The sequence below is a fragment of the Cariama cristata genome, unplaced genomic scaffold (assembly GCF_000690535.1).
Source record: "Cariama cristata isolate BGI_N322 unplaced genomic scaffold, ASM69053v1 scaffold4984, whole genome shotgun sequence".
NCBI lineage: Eukaryota > Metazoa > Chordata > Aves > Cariamiformes > Cariamidae > Cariama > Cariama cristata.
In genome coordinates this window covers 151,593-167,472 of record NW_009613518.1, presented here as the reverse complement: position 1 = coordinate 167,472, position 15,880 = coordinate 151,593, and positions in this window count along the sequence as shown.

Genomic DNA, 15,880 nt, shown 5'->3' with positions numbered 1-15,880 from the left:
GCCCCTCGGCTCACCAAGACGGTGGTGTTTAACTTACTCCAACCACTTCCAGAATCCCCTTTGTAATTTGATTTTGCTGTTCCATTTCAGCTCTGACCAGAATTCTCCTAGGGCATTCTTTTATCTGTTCACCTCCTTCACTCACTGTGGTCCCCTCAAGTTCCCTTTTTTTTTTTTTAAAAAAAAATTCTTTCTGGTTATCTTCCTATCTTTGTCTTCTTAAACATCCATCCACCCATCCATCTCAGTCCCTCTAAACACCTGTTTTCTCCCCCTTTTCCTCCCATTTTTCCACTTCTTTGTGTGTGTCTGCCTCTGGTGACAGAGCCAACTTGCACAGTTTCCATCTTTCCCTGCCGGTTTTTTTACCTCATCATTGCTTTTTTTTTGCCCTGCAGCTGTCTTTATCACCACTGTAGCATCTGGACAGTCAAAGCGATGCAAGCAAGATGTAGTTTTTCTTTCTTCCCTCTCCAGGAATAGTCCAGTTCCCTCACCCGATTCACAGCGTGACCCCACGAACGGTGGCATGGGCAGAGCTGAGGGGCAGGGAACCACCACCCAAAGGCTTCCACTTGCCAGCACTAAGTTGCACCCTGAATTTTGCTCTCTCCCCTGCCCCTGTCTTCTAGAGTCAGCCACCCTTACTCACATGGAAGACATCACTGCAGGTTCTCCCATTGCTTTTAGTGGTAACAGAGTACGAAACCTTTTAAATAAAGGCTGGAAATGTCCAACCCTTTAGCTACTTCAACAATCCAGCCAGCCAGATCAGTGCACCATTATCCCAGGCAAGGCTCTTAAAACCAGATTTTGATAATGTGTTTGTACCTAGACATCTATCATGTTTGATTTTTTTTACCACCTCTTTATTTTATATCCACATCTCTTTCCAAGAGGAAGCTATTTCTGATATACACTCCAGAAGTTCTCTTAATAGTATTTCCCTTGTGTGAGCAATTAATCCATCCTCCTCGCTTTCTCATTCTTCGTATTTGTACATTTAAAATCATGTCTGTTGTTGAAACTGAACCTGAACGGGCAATGCTCAAAAAAAGCAGATACACCACCCTATCAACAAAACTTTTCCCTGACAGACAGGTACATATAAGAGTGCATTCAAAGGAATCATACTGAAACTTCAGACACTGGAAGGAGAGTAAGGTGTTCTCTATTCAAATTCAAACTTTACCTTCATTGCTATTGTGCTTAGAAGACAAGACAGAAAAAGAAAAAAATCAAGGGGGCACATAATGCAGAACTGAAAAGGGATAGGAATGAGAATGAACATCTGGTGTCCCTGGAAAAAGGAAATGCAGTGTACTCCATGGACATTTGGACACATTCCCTGAGAAACTGAAGCGGAGTCTGGCTAGAAGAACAAAACAAGAGCACAATTAAGTCCAGTTATTTAAGTGCCACAGTATTCTATTGATTTATGTAGTCCTGACACTAAGTAATTCAATGCAGATTTCCTTAATCTTGCATTTAAGATTAAACTATGTAATAACCATTTCCAGTACAAAATTAGAAGTTGACTAAATCTGTTCAAGTGTACAGTTTGCTTGATGCTTTCAGAGACTTTAAAAAAAAAAAAACCATGAGCTTACAGCTGTGAATCTAACTCCCATTTTAACACAATGGTATTTCAGTAGTAAGACTGTTTGAGATTGCTATAATATATTGTGATCATCATAGATTATTAAAGCACACAAAAGGCCAAGGGGACAATATGTTTATAAAGTCAATAAAACTATACTTTGTTGGATGAAAGCACCAGGAAGCAAATAAGTAAACAAATCGGTAAACAAAGGGAAGACAACGTGAGCTGTCTTGAAAGAGAAGTATGGAGTTCAGAAGTTTGCTGCTGTAATTAGCCAGGGGTGCTAGATACTCCGTAACCTTAGGGTTGACTCCTGGGAAGTGTCAGACAGGTGGTGCCTAAAAGAACTAAGAGAAGTCCTGCTTAACAGGTTAATTTTTTCTTCAAGATCCCCAGTGAGAAAGTTAGGATACTGGCACAGCTGAGAACAACTACTGTTAACTATTGTCATAGAATATAAAGATGTTGTAGAATATCAAGAATTTTTGTGTTTGCTTTTTTAAAATTTCTTTCATAACTTTGTTTCCAGCTCTGTACTCAGGAGTGCATTAGCTTTAATAAAAAGAACTTAGTGTTCTCAAGAACCACAGGAGTTTAGGTGAAGCTCCCTGATACTAGCTCAGAGATAAGGAGTCTAGTAGAAATAGCCTGTAGGTACACTACTCCTGCAAGTTCAGGTGAGTTTGCAAGTGTCAGGAATTAGGACGTGCATCTTGATAAGCTGCAAGTGTGCAGGGACATTTGACACTGCAATTGCCAAGTTTTGAGGAAAAGCCCCTTGCAGACCCCAGCTAGGAGGGAACAGGCAGTTCACAACTTACCTCCCAGATCCCTGCCCCAGTACCTAACACTACCCTATTTGCTTTGGTTGTGGAAAGAAACCTACCACTTCAAGCTATACTGCAAACATCCAGCATAAAACCTCACTTGTGCCCCCCCCTCAAAAATCAAACCTTATTACTAGTACACAGTCTAGAATCACAAGTAGGGATGCATTTATGGAAGCTTGACGGTTGAGCTAGTGATTTACCTGGTTCACCTTTTTAAATAGAAATGTTGTCAAGTTCAACAAGGTCGTTTGCATTCACCTAAGGAAACACCTTCTACATTGGCTGATACTTCATGTGACAGCAGACCTTACCTAAAATTAATACAAGCCCTACATGACTTCATAACCTAGTAAATTCTGTTGACTTCATATCCCTTGCCCAAATTACTTTACTCATTCTGCAGTCTAATACCTACTGAGGTGGTGTTATCAACTGAAATTGCAGGGAAACATAATTAGCCAGGCTTTTCATGGTAGTGTTTTATTGCCTTTACAGATAGCATCTCATTCTATTTATGACTATCAACACAACAATTCTTATGGGACTGCCCTATTTTGGTAATTGTCGGGGCACATTGATTTCTTACTAGCAATATTACTCAAATGATACAGTTCTGAAGGACACGAAACAACAACAAAACAAATCAAGACAGTTATTACAGCAGCATTGTAATTTATTTATACTATTCTCCCCACCCTCCTAGTAAAAATAACAGATTCTTTTTGTTACAGACCAGTACGACTGCAGATGTTAAGTGATTTTATATGTCTATGAATTAATTCCATTTCTTTATACCAATGTAAATGCAGAATAAAGGCCTTTTGTTATAAAAGCAGACCATGAACAGAATGTAGTTCATGGTATAAGAGGGGTCATAAGTGACAAAAGGTGCCAGATAACTGATGCTTAACTTAAGTTCCAGCAAGTGAAAGTACAGGAAATCTAAATTGAAAAACAAGGTCACACGTGAGGTGAAAGAACTTGGTTAATTCTCAGTTTTTAAAATATCTACATGATCCCCTAAGATCTTTGAAATGGGTAATTCAATTGGCTTCATGGTGCCTAAAACACATACGCTTGCATACCAGCTCTACTGTACATCTCCAGATATATCTAGTGAATGATTGCAAAACCCATTTCTGAGAATAAGTGCATTTCTTCATCACCAAGTTGATGGAAATACATTGGGGACGTCTGGACAGTATCTTAGATGTTTCATAATCCGTATTTTTTCCAAAAGAAAGAGTTCCTAAGCAGTCACTCAGACTTAAAAATGTACCGTCAGATGAGCCATATAAATCAAGGAAAGTTTAAGATCTAAAACCGTGGAAATAAAATACAGTTCAAGTCGTAAGTAGTGGCAGGACATCTTTCAAGTACCAATACATTGTGTCTCAATTGTACTGAAGGATGATAACACATAATGGTGCAGAAATAATGTAATTCATTAGCATCAATACACAGTAGTAGGTAATAAAATTATTCAGAGCTGCAGTGTCATTAATCTATGCCAAGTGACACAAATGAAACAGAGTAGCTGAAGACAATATTGCAGGAAAAATCTAAATGGAGAACATGTCAAAGAACCTGAGCTGCATGCAAAGAACATTGTTGTTAGTCTCCTCAACCAAGTAGTACTGTCATTCTAGTCATGGCATAACATAGGTCTGTTGAACCAACCTTATGCAAAACAGGCTATAATCCCACTAACTGCAGCTTAACCTCTTTGCACTTGAATTCCCCGAGAGGCAGGAAGACACAAGCATGGTCAGATGAGTAAAGAGCAGAAGGACACATTTCTCAGATACACTGATGAAATATTTGGAGCTGCACTGAGTCCTGGGCAAAATGCTGCTTAGGTGGTGGTTGGCATGGGACAAGAGCTGGGGTGGATTTTGCCATGGAAAGGTAGGGCAATAGGGAAATAGGGGCAGGTGTAAACAGGAAACATCAGAACAAGTTGGAAGGTGGATCCATAGCCATTTGCCATGTGAAAGAGATAACAAGGGAACAAAGGTGGCAGAAAACCAGCACGGAAAGCAAAAAACCGTAGCGAGGTTCAGCGTAAGGCACCCAGAGAGGGCAAGAGCAAGCAGAACCTACGCTCCAATCATATAGTGTTGGGACCTGAAAGGGTGAATAAGCTTTTACTTCAACATACTGAAAACTAATCTACTGGCAGCAGAAGAGATTAACAACACAAAAGATAAATGTTAGACTGTCATTAGACTTTGTTTTTTTTCCTGCTGTCATATTTCAGCATCCCATTAGAAATCACTGGTATTAAAGGCCATTTCAAAGTGGGACCTTCCTGAAAGCATTTTAGAGCAGTACTGATCTTTCATGATGACAAGGGAAAAACCTCAATTCGCTCGTGAGACTGCTCCTGCTTCAGCTTCTAAATTAATCTGGGACCAAATGCCCAGACAGACACACAGTGCTAATGACAGAAGCCTTTTGCTTGTAAGAAACAGCATTTTTTTTCTAATTAAAAAGAAATTCAGCACATGATATAAGGGAGAGGCTGATTACCTAAGAGACTGGTTCGATAGCTGGAGTTGTTGTTGTAGCAGCCATGGGATTCCCAGAAGTGATGCTGCAAAGAATGCCAGTTCAGCATTGATTACTGTACACAGAAACACTGGATCCTACCATCCATCCCAGAAACAGGAGCCTGGTTTTAGTCAGGGAGATCTCAGAAAGATAATAATTTTTCCTATTTTCAGTAAAAGGTGAAATGCTGAACCCTGGCTCCCTTGGGTATCTTCAAATGGAGGATTTTACTTTAGTAGGAGAAAAAAGGTGATTAAAAGTTTCCTGCATCTTGACTATCTATGAACTCAAAAGTGATGGTAAAAAATTTGGGTGTTTTAGTCTTTTCCTCAGTGTTTTAAAAACATAATACACCACCATTGCTATGAAAAGTAGAAGAGAGCTTTGCTCTGACACAGAGTGTGATCCAGTGGCTTGAAGAGTCAGACTGTTTGGGTCTTCTGGGCCTGACCATCCAAAGCTCCTGACCCTCAAAAGTGACTGTAGATCTGCCTTTCGATGGTGTTTATCCCATAGCAGATGCAACATAAGGAAGCATAGTAAAAGAGCCTCTACGCATATGAAGAATGCATAAAGCCACATCTAAACCTCAGTGTGCTTCCATGGAGATGCAGAAATCCAGCAAGCATGGTGTCTGCCAGAAGAGAAACATTAATTTGGTTCCATAGTTGTGTCCAGACATTAAAAATGTCTTTTTTTGTGTGTGCTCCAAGTGGCAATGTCCTTCAGAGTTTTTATTGTGATAGGTAATCCCAGTTTCACCCTCTTGTAACTCTTCCCACTCCCACATGTTTTATATGCCTCCTTGGGCACTGCTCTTGGTAGGGATTTCACATTGTCCCTTAAATTCCAGCCTGTACACACAGCCAGCACCCAGCCCACACATGGTGAGAGTTTTACCTTGTAGGTGACCAAGGAGACTTGCAGGAAGCCCTCTGCACCTCCCAAGTTGAATTATTCTCTTCCTCTTTGGCAGCATGAGGCCGTTGCCAATTTTTTACATTCCCTTTAACCTTTTAAATCCATTCATTGAGGCACCAGCACACTTTCTGCGAAAGCACACTGAGCTCAGTCCTACATGTTAAATACTTGAGTAAAGCATTCCTGTGTCATCAGTCTTGCTTAATAAAAACTGACATATTAAATACTGTTTCTGCTGGAGTACACTACATTGATACTCCTGGTGATTATTTGTCACATCAATACATCAGTCACCAGGTTAAAAAAAAACCAAAACAGTTAGTGTGGTCAAAGTGTAGGAATGCTAACATGAGGAGGAAAGCAGCACATCAAAAGGCCTGGAGAGGAAGGTGCTGGGCCTTGTTTAGAAATGATTGTATTCTTACCCTCATTTGCTCACCAGCAAAGCAAGCCAACCTCTCCCACTACCAATCAAGACATAAATATGTGGGAACAAGGATTCCCTCCCTGGGAATAACTGCAATACAGAAAACACCAAAGAGTTTCAGCCGGTGTAAAATTGGAAGTGACATATACCACTTTGCGGACAATTACAGCCAAGAAAGAGGCAGCCCTTCTCCCCCCATGTTAGTAACTTGCTGAGCTGCAGTTACTATCTTGATTTATCAGGGTGAAGACAGACGAGACCCAGTCTTTGAAAAGCAAAGTGTATGAAGGATGTTGCCCCTTTAAACCGAAGAAGGTTAACTATCTGTCATTTCACAGCAGAACAATGAAGTAACCAGACAACTCCAGGCTTTCTTCATAGTAGTGAGTTACAAGAACAGCTTGGGCTGGCGGTCAGTATTGAGAGAAAGAACTCAGCTTTCCCGAGCTTGCAGCAGATTGCTCATTTTTTCTTTAGTGCAGTGGGAAATCCTAATGTTATAATCCTAGCCAATGCAAAACAAAAACATTGATAATAAGACAAAGAAGAATTACTGATCAGATCACTGATCTTGCATTGTCCTAATGAGAAAAAGAAGGAAACAGATGTGGGTAATCTACCCTGTCCACACGCTGCTTTGTGGCTTGAAGAAAAAAAAATCATCTCAAAAATCCAGAAGAAGGAAGAGGCTGTCACAGAACCCAAGTCTCATTCAGTTTCCCTTCAAATGGAAAGATACAGATTTCAAGTTAGGAATGATTCACTGTAATTTTGATAAGCTGCAAGAAAGAGCTTCTCATGCAGAACCACTTCAAAAACGTTATTTGGCACGCCAGTAGATGCTGGTTCCCACCCACCGAGGTTGCAGCCCAGCACCTAAAGCGCACACAGACACCTGAACTACACCGGGCCACATCTCCACGAGGTCAAGCAGGAGCTGGGCACTCAAATACAGCAGTGAAAGACTGCAAAACCTTCTATCATCACCTGTGAGTGGCTTTTCTGTGGTGGGTTATAGACATCAACCATGCCCACCAAGCACTGCCAGTCATACTAAATCCCCTGCAAGGAAGGGAGCTCCTCAGCTGTATTTCCTCTGGTCTGGCCCATCAAGACCTCCATGGGGTTTCCAGGTAGAAATGCCACCACCATGCTTCTCCACTCTGAGCTTGAAGCCCAGCTGGCACCACCTTGCAGCATCTCACCCTGCCTCTTCATTGGGGGCATGATCTAATTCTTACACTACAGCTTAATGGCACTAAGTCAAGAGGGCAGCCATTCAAAAGGATCTTCCCACAGCAGCCACCTTGTTACCCTGAGCCAAGCGGGACGATTGTCTGAGGCTCTACAGCACCATTTCCCAAAATATTTGCTATTTTCAAGTTTGTACTTGTCTGTCAAGAAAGATTACTTTGCACTCCCAGGGCTTAACAGTGATTTTTCTTAGCATCCTTGAGACTTCCTCTGGGAACAAACCTGGAGCAGATGCCAGAGTCTGGCTCACTCATTTCTTTAATGCTGTAGTTCTAGTTTCCCTTTTCGGACAAATTCCAGTCATGTAGTTTCTGCTCTCAAACATATACAACCATGTGTATCCACTGCATCACTCCCCTAACAACTGACCTTTCTCAGCCAGAGGAATTTCTTCAAGAAGCATCATCTTACTAAACACTTTATCTAATGAACTCCTGCAGAAATACTACCTTGACCTTCAGTTGACACTTCATCATAAAAGGCAAATCCTGCACAGCCTCTATGATACCATATCCACCCACTTCCTTTGCAGTATACAACAAGGTGATGTTTTTGACCAAGAAAAATAATAAAAAAACCCAAGTCACCTCTCTTACATGTCCATCACAAGCTAGCTTAAACTATAGCTATGACATTTGGAAGCTTAAGCAGATAGATGAATTACCAAGTACTTTTTTGCATGGAAGAGAATGTTAGTATATTTCTGAATCTGAGAGGAAAAAAGAAACAGAGTGCCATGTTTTTAAGGAAAAAAAGCCTTTCTTCAATGTTTTTCCTTACTTTGAATCCTGTAAGATTTTTGTCTAGGAATGAGATTTGGTTCTAAACTACCTCTAATTTTATTTATGTAAGTGTGGAATAAGTGAGTATTTCCATCTTATGAACACTCAAGCTAAACATATTATACCAATTCGTCATGTTGTAGCACGTGTTCCATAAGCTCCAGGAAATACCATCATCTTAAATGCATGTTTCATTCAGGATCACAGCTCATTTCCAACATAGCAAAAAAAAGATGAAATCATAAGAACTAATAATCAAAGACACTTTTATGAGTCTCAGTGCTCCTGAGTCTCCAAGTTCTGTAACAACAGAAACTCACTTAGAGAATAATGATGTTCTCAATTTTTTTTTTTTTTCTGTTGCTGCCATTTATACAGTCCTAAGGGTGCTGTCTGGGAAAATAACAAGAGCTACTACAGAACAGCTTGTTGTCAGCACTGAACATCAGCCTAAGTGAAACAGAGATCAACATGAAGTGCACTTTACAAAGCCTATCTTCAGACCTCAGGTATGTGCTTGATGGCAGGAATCCTTCAAACAGCTGGAGTCATTGCATCTTTCCTGCTCCCGGCCACTCCTCCCTGCAAACTGAATTGAGGCAGCAACCTTTTAAGCAAGTGCTGCATCTGAACAGTTAACACTTTCTCTACCTCTTTCCTTCTGCAATGTGGAAGATCCAGAAGTATTTTTTGGAATACCAAGGCTGGAGGAACAGGTGAGTAGTGTACCTCCAATACCAACAGGCTTCCCAGGTGAATGGCGGATGATCATTGTTATCTTATGTCAAATGAGTCAGACAACTTCAGGTTCAATGAAGTGCCTACTGCACAGAAAGTTGTTTTGTTGGGCATGTCATGAAATATTGACCATGTGGCACATGGCATTAGTGGCATCAGCCTGCTACTCCTCTTGTTCAGATAAATCCATTACGTTTATACAAATAGCAAAATTGCACCACTGTCAAACTGATATAGTTGAGGAGAAAGAGTCATTGCATGCTGCCATTGACCTGTTAACCACATGCAGTTAACAGCTATTATTTCACATGTGATGTACTTTTTTCTTCCGTGTCCACTGAATGATACATTTCCCTGTAATGAGTACCACTCCTCACGTTTCAGATCTGTGTCTCTGGAGAATAGATGAGAGAAGCTGCTTACTACTGCCAGGGGTATATTTTGGAGCACAAGCTATTCTGTTATTCAGGAAGTGCTGGAAAACCAAAGAAGTTATTCCACTGAATCCCACCCCACAGCCCTGCCTGCACGGAGGCCGTAAGTTGTTGCACATGCCATAGTCACTCTGATACTGCTCTCCCCCCTTAATTTCTCTGACACTTTCAGAAACTCTACATTAACCTTCAGGGGTCAGTTCACTTAATGAGTTGGATAAACCATTTCAATTTGCTTTCAATTGATGAAATTACAAAAATAATCTTCGTGAATTCATGAGTCCTTTTGTGCTCCTCCTTATAAGCTCTAAACCAGATAATTTATGCTGCACTTACAGGTTGCATAGTTGTTTAGGTATGAGATTGCTAAAACCCTAAGAAGGGGGGTAGATAAGCATGAGGGAGTGAAGGGCCATTCATGGATATAAAAGATGCAGCACTTTCCAGGTTGTCTTTCACTATCTGTTAAAACACTGCAGTAAGTCAGGCACTGGCATTTTTTCCTCATTTGCAGCTCCACACAGAAAACCAATCAATCCAAGCAAATCTATGCACACCAACAATTGGAGACTAACTTCAAAACCCTTTAATTTGAAGACCAGATCATTTCTGGTCAGTGTGAACTTCCAGGCTACACCGTACACCACACCCCTCATCGATGTGCCTCTCACAACGGACTGGGCTGCCCTCCTCGCCCCTCTGCTCCATGAGATGGACTCCATCCCCACACAGCCGTCCTGTACCACACTGCATTTACATAGAGTACGAGCAGCCCAAAACTTAAATGGTCCAGTCAAGGTTTAGACAGCACATCATTTCTGGCAAATAGTCCTGTTAAAAAGGTCACAGTTGGACATGTGATTTTCAGATAGTGCATTTTCCTCATAAAGATCAAGAGAGACTAAAAAGACATCATCTCTGAGGGGCCATACAGACAACTCCTACTGATTTGTCTCCAGGGAAACCAATATCTCTACTGACTGCAACATTTCCTCCTAAAATTTGTGATTTCACTTTTCATCATCCAAATATTAGATATTTCCTCAGACTTGTAAAGAATTTTGTTTGCATCTCATCTCTTCAATTATGTCTTAAACTGTTGTTCTTTCCAGTTTAATAGCACATCACTTTAAAGCATTCTGCTTGTGTACCTAATGTACCCACAGGCATCAGATCAACTGAAACCTTGAACATACATGTGAAAAAAAAAATCAACTTCTCTGGCATTTCCACTTGGCAGAGCTAGTCCACATAGCCTTTCCTCCAGTACTGAATTATGATGAAATTAAGAAGTTTCCAGAGAATTCTCCTTCGCCATTAGCAGTACAGTGTAAAGTTAGGTAAAACTATTTATCTTTCCTCTGAGTCTGCTATGCTCAACCGTCTCAAGTAGACTGAATAAATTTCAGTTGAGTACTCCTACTATGTGTCTCATGCTTTTCTCAAAAAATTCAAATGAAAAATGCATGAATAGAAGTGCAACCCTGGACCTCACTTAAGGTATATATGACTAGGATCTTAAGAAAAGAATAGCATTTTTTAAATATACAACAAAGTGAATTGATGATGATCTCCGTCAACACTGGTTTAAAACTATTGGTTCTAACAGCCTTTCAAATATCCAAGACTCAAAAGTTTTCACTTTTGCCGAGGCTTTTTGGTATGGTCTGGTTTATTTGATATCCAGACAGGTCAGCCTCTGAAATGTCAGAACTGCTGCATCTCTAAAAATCACACCACACCACCCCCCCACTCCCAAGAATTTTCCTATGCAGAACTTGTCACCCGAAAGCTGTTGGACCACCATCATATGTATCCTTTATTAAGAGAGGGGAACACGGAGCATGTACTAGTCTCATTTATTTATCTGTATAAACCAGTGTTTACTGCCAAGTTACTGCCCAGCCAGTCACAAGGCTGCATTAACACCCAGTAAAGAGTTTTCTTTATTGCCTGACCAGAAGATGGCCCTACACAGCCATGTCCAGAGGACAACAGCATTTTTCTTCTTTCAAAATTAAGCAGGGACAATAAGCACACCTGGGGACAAAGTGTAAGAAACAAGAAGTTCCCTCACTTACCTCCGCCTGATGCCTTAATTAAATATTGTCTTTATGAATTACAAACTCTGAAAGCTGAAGGCCTCTCCAAGGAGAAAACAACAGAGATTTCTCCCCAAACATGGTTGATAAAACAATATCAAAAACAATATCTGAAGTTTTATAAGACACACAGACCCCAGCCAGAGAGCTTTTTAGATGGGTGAAGGTAAAGATAGCTTGCAGAATCTGTTGCTATAAAGCCTGCTTTTGTGCCACTTGTTTCTGCCTGTAGACCAAAGTTTTGTCAATTTTACCTTACAGTAAATGAAATTTATTCTTCTCTAGAACCACAATGTTGATCTATTAAAATGTTGTTTCAAATGGGCTAGTACCAACCACAGGACATGGAGGTCCCTGTTCCGAGGAAGGGCAGCCCATAGACCGAAGTCACCCTTCACAGAGGTTTCAGAGGCACCAAGGGCACCTCATGGCTCATTCCCTGAGCAGTTCCTGACCACTTCGCATTAATTTGTGCACTAAGCTGTCTGGGAATTGGTATGGGAGGATGGTACTAGCCAGCCCATCATTGGTAGCAGCAGGTTATGACTAGAGTCCTTCAAGCAGCTCCACTGAATTTGGGACCCTTTGAAAATCCTGGCTTCAGAAGTGGACTCTGCAAAGTCAGGAAGCTCTAGAGAAGCACATCTGCAGCAAGAGCTGGGTAGGAGATCTAGCTAGTTATTTTTTTTTTCCTGGAAGCATGTCAGTTCCCATTACAGACATACGAAGTATTTGGGTGGAGCAAAGCCCAAAGCTAGGGCACAGGTACTACACAACACCTAGATAGACTAATTCACTGATTCAGTACAACCTCGAGGCACTTTCTTCCTTTTGGCTTTCTTATGCAGCTATGGTCCAAACACAAACTTTCTTCTCCCCACCACATTGCCATTGCAGGTTGATGCATTGTGTGTATGGCCTTGTTTCTGACACGCTTTCCAGGAGAAATGAGTATTAAGTATTGCACTCTCAAAGGTCTCATACAAAGACAGCCCACGTACACACCCCTTGTCTTTAGGACAAGAGGAAACGGTCTCAAGTTGCGCCAGGGGAGGTTCAGGCTCGACATTAGGAAGAACTTCTTCACTGTTAGAGTCATTAGGCATTGGAACGGGCTCCCCAGGGAGGTGGTGTAGTCACCATCCCTGGAGGTGTGCAAAAAACATTTAGATGTGGCACTTCAAGACATGGTTTAGCGGGCATGGTGGCATCAGGACTACAGTTGGACTTGATGATCTTTGAGGTCTCTTCCAACCATAATGATTCTATGATTCTGTACAGGGTGAAACAAGTCAATTAATACATTCACACTGTGCAAAAGCACATAAAACAGGTAGAGCAGCGCCAGCAGTCTTTGGGCCAAGAGTCTTCGGCATCCCTGGCCAAATTCCTCTATGGACAGCAGTTTCTTTAGTTCTGTGGAGGAAAGCTGCAAAATTGGACTGTGATCCAATTTCCAATGCACGCAGTTTAATCCATCTCCTTTAGGTAAGGCACACAAGACCAGATGAAGTAACATTGGTTTTCCAGGGTAAGGCTGACTGCTTTGTTAAATTAAAACCTAAATACCGATTACTGTGAAAAAAACTAGTTCAACATTGGGGAGGTTATGATCAGCACTACCTTTGTCAGCTTTGCTGCCGAGGAGATGGAGCATGTAACCGAGCAGAGACTGGCAGACAGCTGTTGAAGGACAGGAGGCACCAGAAGGCCCTCGGACAAAGCACATCTGAATCTTTTCACCTAAAAGTGCCAAGTTGAAATTACCTTGACAGAAAGCATAGAAGATTTGGGGAAAGGCAGGTTTAAACACAAGTCTATTGCCATACCTGATGATGCTGTATTCCCTTCTGTCAGAGTGGCTTAACACGACGGTAGTCATCAGCAGGTTAGGGCGGGGGGGAAGGGGCTTATGTTGAGGAAACAGTCATGCCTGTGGTTTTTATATAACTAGTCACCAGTGGGGTCCTAAAAGTTACGTTTGCTAAATCCACACAAACACAGCATGTCTAGAGGCGCTCTAACTTTTATTCCCATCATTTTCCTATTCTTTACAAGCTGCTAGAAACACTACTTTTCAAACTTAACGGCAACATGGCTTATAACAGCCAGAAAGAGATAGGAGGCAGGAGAGCTCACAAACATTTCTTAAAAAACCATAACAAGAGGAATTAAAAAAACCTTCAGCTACATTAAATACATAGCCTATAAAAAATTAGCCAAGTTGGAAATGTCTGCCAATTACATGGCCAAATTAAATACATAGATAATTGGTACAAGATAATTGGTACTAAGTTAAACTCCCATCTAAAGGGTTGTGAAATCGCAGATGGGAGAAGAGAAATGAGGAGGAGGTGTAAAGTTAGCCCTGATTATGTCTTGTTTGACTTGACCATTTGAACAGCTAATCCTTTGCTAACATATCTGCTTTCAGAGATACCCCATTTTTATAAGGCTGAATCAGTTTTTGCCTAATGTTATATGCAGGATGGTTTTGATCTGATCTCAGGTTTGGGAGGTGGTAGCAGGTTGTTTTACTCTGGTTCAGATTAATGAATCTTTAATCACATTGATGGGGAAAAGTTAATAGAAAAATTAATGAAAACACAACATCAGTGGCTGTGATGTGTAATGAATAATGATAAGGAGAACAACAGATGCAGTCTGTTTGATGGCCCAATTTAAAATACTTCATGCCCAATTACAGACACGCTCATTTTCTTCAGGGCAGACAGTTGGATAAGAAATAGATTATAATACCTAAGGTCATAACATGGATGATTTACAGAAAACAATAGTCCTCATAGGACAGATGTATGACAGGGAGCCCTGTTCTCACCTGGCATACAACCAGGAGGACCCCAGGTAGCCTTGAGAAGGAAAAACAAAGATTACTCTTGTTTTACAAAAATCTCTGCAACCAGGAGAGTTTGTCCTTGAATTGCATCACCCAGATGCAGATTTCCTGGTTAAGAAAGGAGGTTGGGGTACAATACGTTCCTGCACAGCTACCTACTCCCCTTCTCCACTCTTTCTTCCCTCCCACGGGAGCTGTGTCTGTCCCTGCTTCACCTTCACTGTTTCTCTTGCACAAGGGAATGTTAGCAGTAAGGGGTACATATAAAGATTCGTATCACCTTACCTCACCTAGAACAAAGATCTTACTGCCAGTTAAACAATAACCTGGTACCTGCAGAGGCCAAAGGAGAAAAGAGGCTGGACTGAATCGGAGCAAAGTCAATCCATCACTTAGTTCTGTCTCTCGCTGAGCCCAACGGGAAACACTTTAGGAAGCGTTAAGACTGAGAAAATATCTCCTGTTCCTTCCCCATGATACTCTTCCAGCCTCTCGGTATCTAAGGCTCAGAGAACTTTTCAAACCAAAGACAATGCCTTTGTCTAAATATTATCAAACTTTTCTTCCAGAAGTTTGGCTGTAAATTGTGGTCATCAACAGCAGCACATGGCAAAGAATCCCACAGTTTCACTTCAACATGGTTTAAAAAAAGCCTTCTGGACTAAAACAGAAATAAAAAAGGAAGGAGCCTCCAAAAATTATTCCTAGACAGGAAACTGCATACTATCAACCTCCCACTGGAGCTACGGAATTTTCCGCTGTGTAAAGAAATTACTAGCTGCAACATTAGAAAGAAAAGACAATATTAACTGAAACATTGCCAGAATGCCTCCTATTTATTGGTTCTTGATAGTTCAGGTTGCCTGTAAGATAGAGCGAAACACACAGGACTTGCAAAATCCATCAAGACACAGCAGCAGAACATACAAGCCCATGCCACAATAGTACATGTGCAAGAAATAAATGAATACAGATTTCCAGTCTCAATTCTGTAATCATTTATGAGATCTAATGTACATAGGAAGTGACCAGTTGTCTCGAGCAACACTATTTCTGCTGTTTCTCAGAGGAGAAAAGGAGGAAGTTGTCGTCTTTGACACTAGCTTTGCACTGCTTCAGAACAGAAGTTTTGTACCTATCAGAAAAAGCTGAGATTCCCCAACAGCAAAGGCACATGAGCCAGCAGGACAGAGGTGACAGAATGGTACTTGGTAGGTCAAAGAGCATAATTACTGCAAGATCTTTATCAGTGACAGAAGATGGGCTGATGAAGGTCCTACTTTCCAGTAGAAGCAAAACATTTGGGCATGGACAACACCAAAGATAGAAAACAAACCCACAAGGCTTATTTGATCCTGACAATCTTTCCAAAGTTCTCC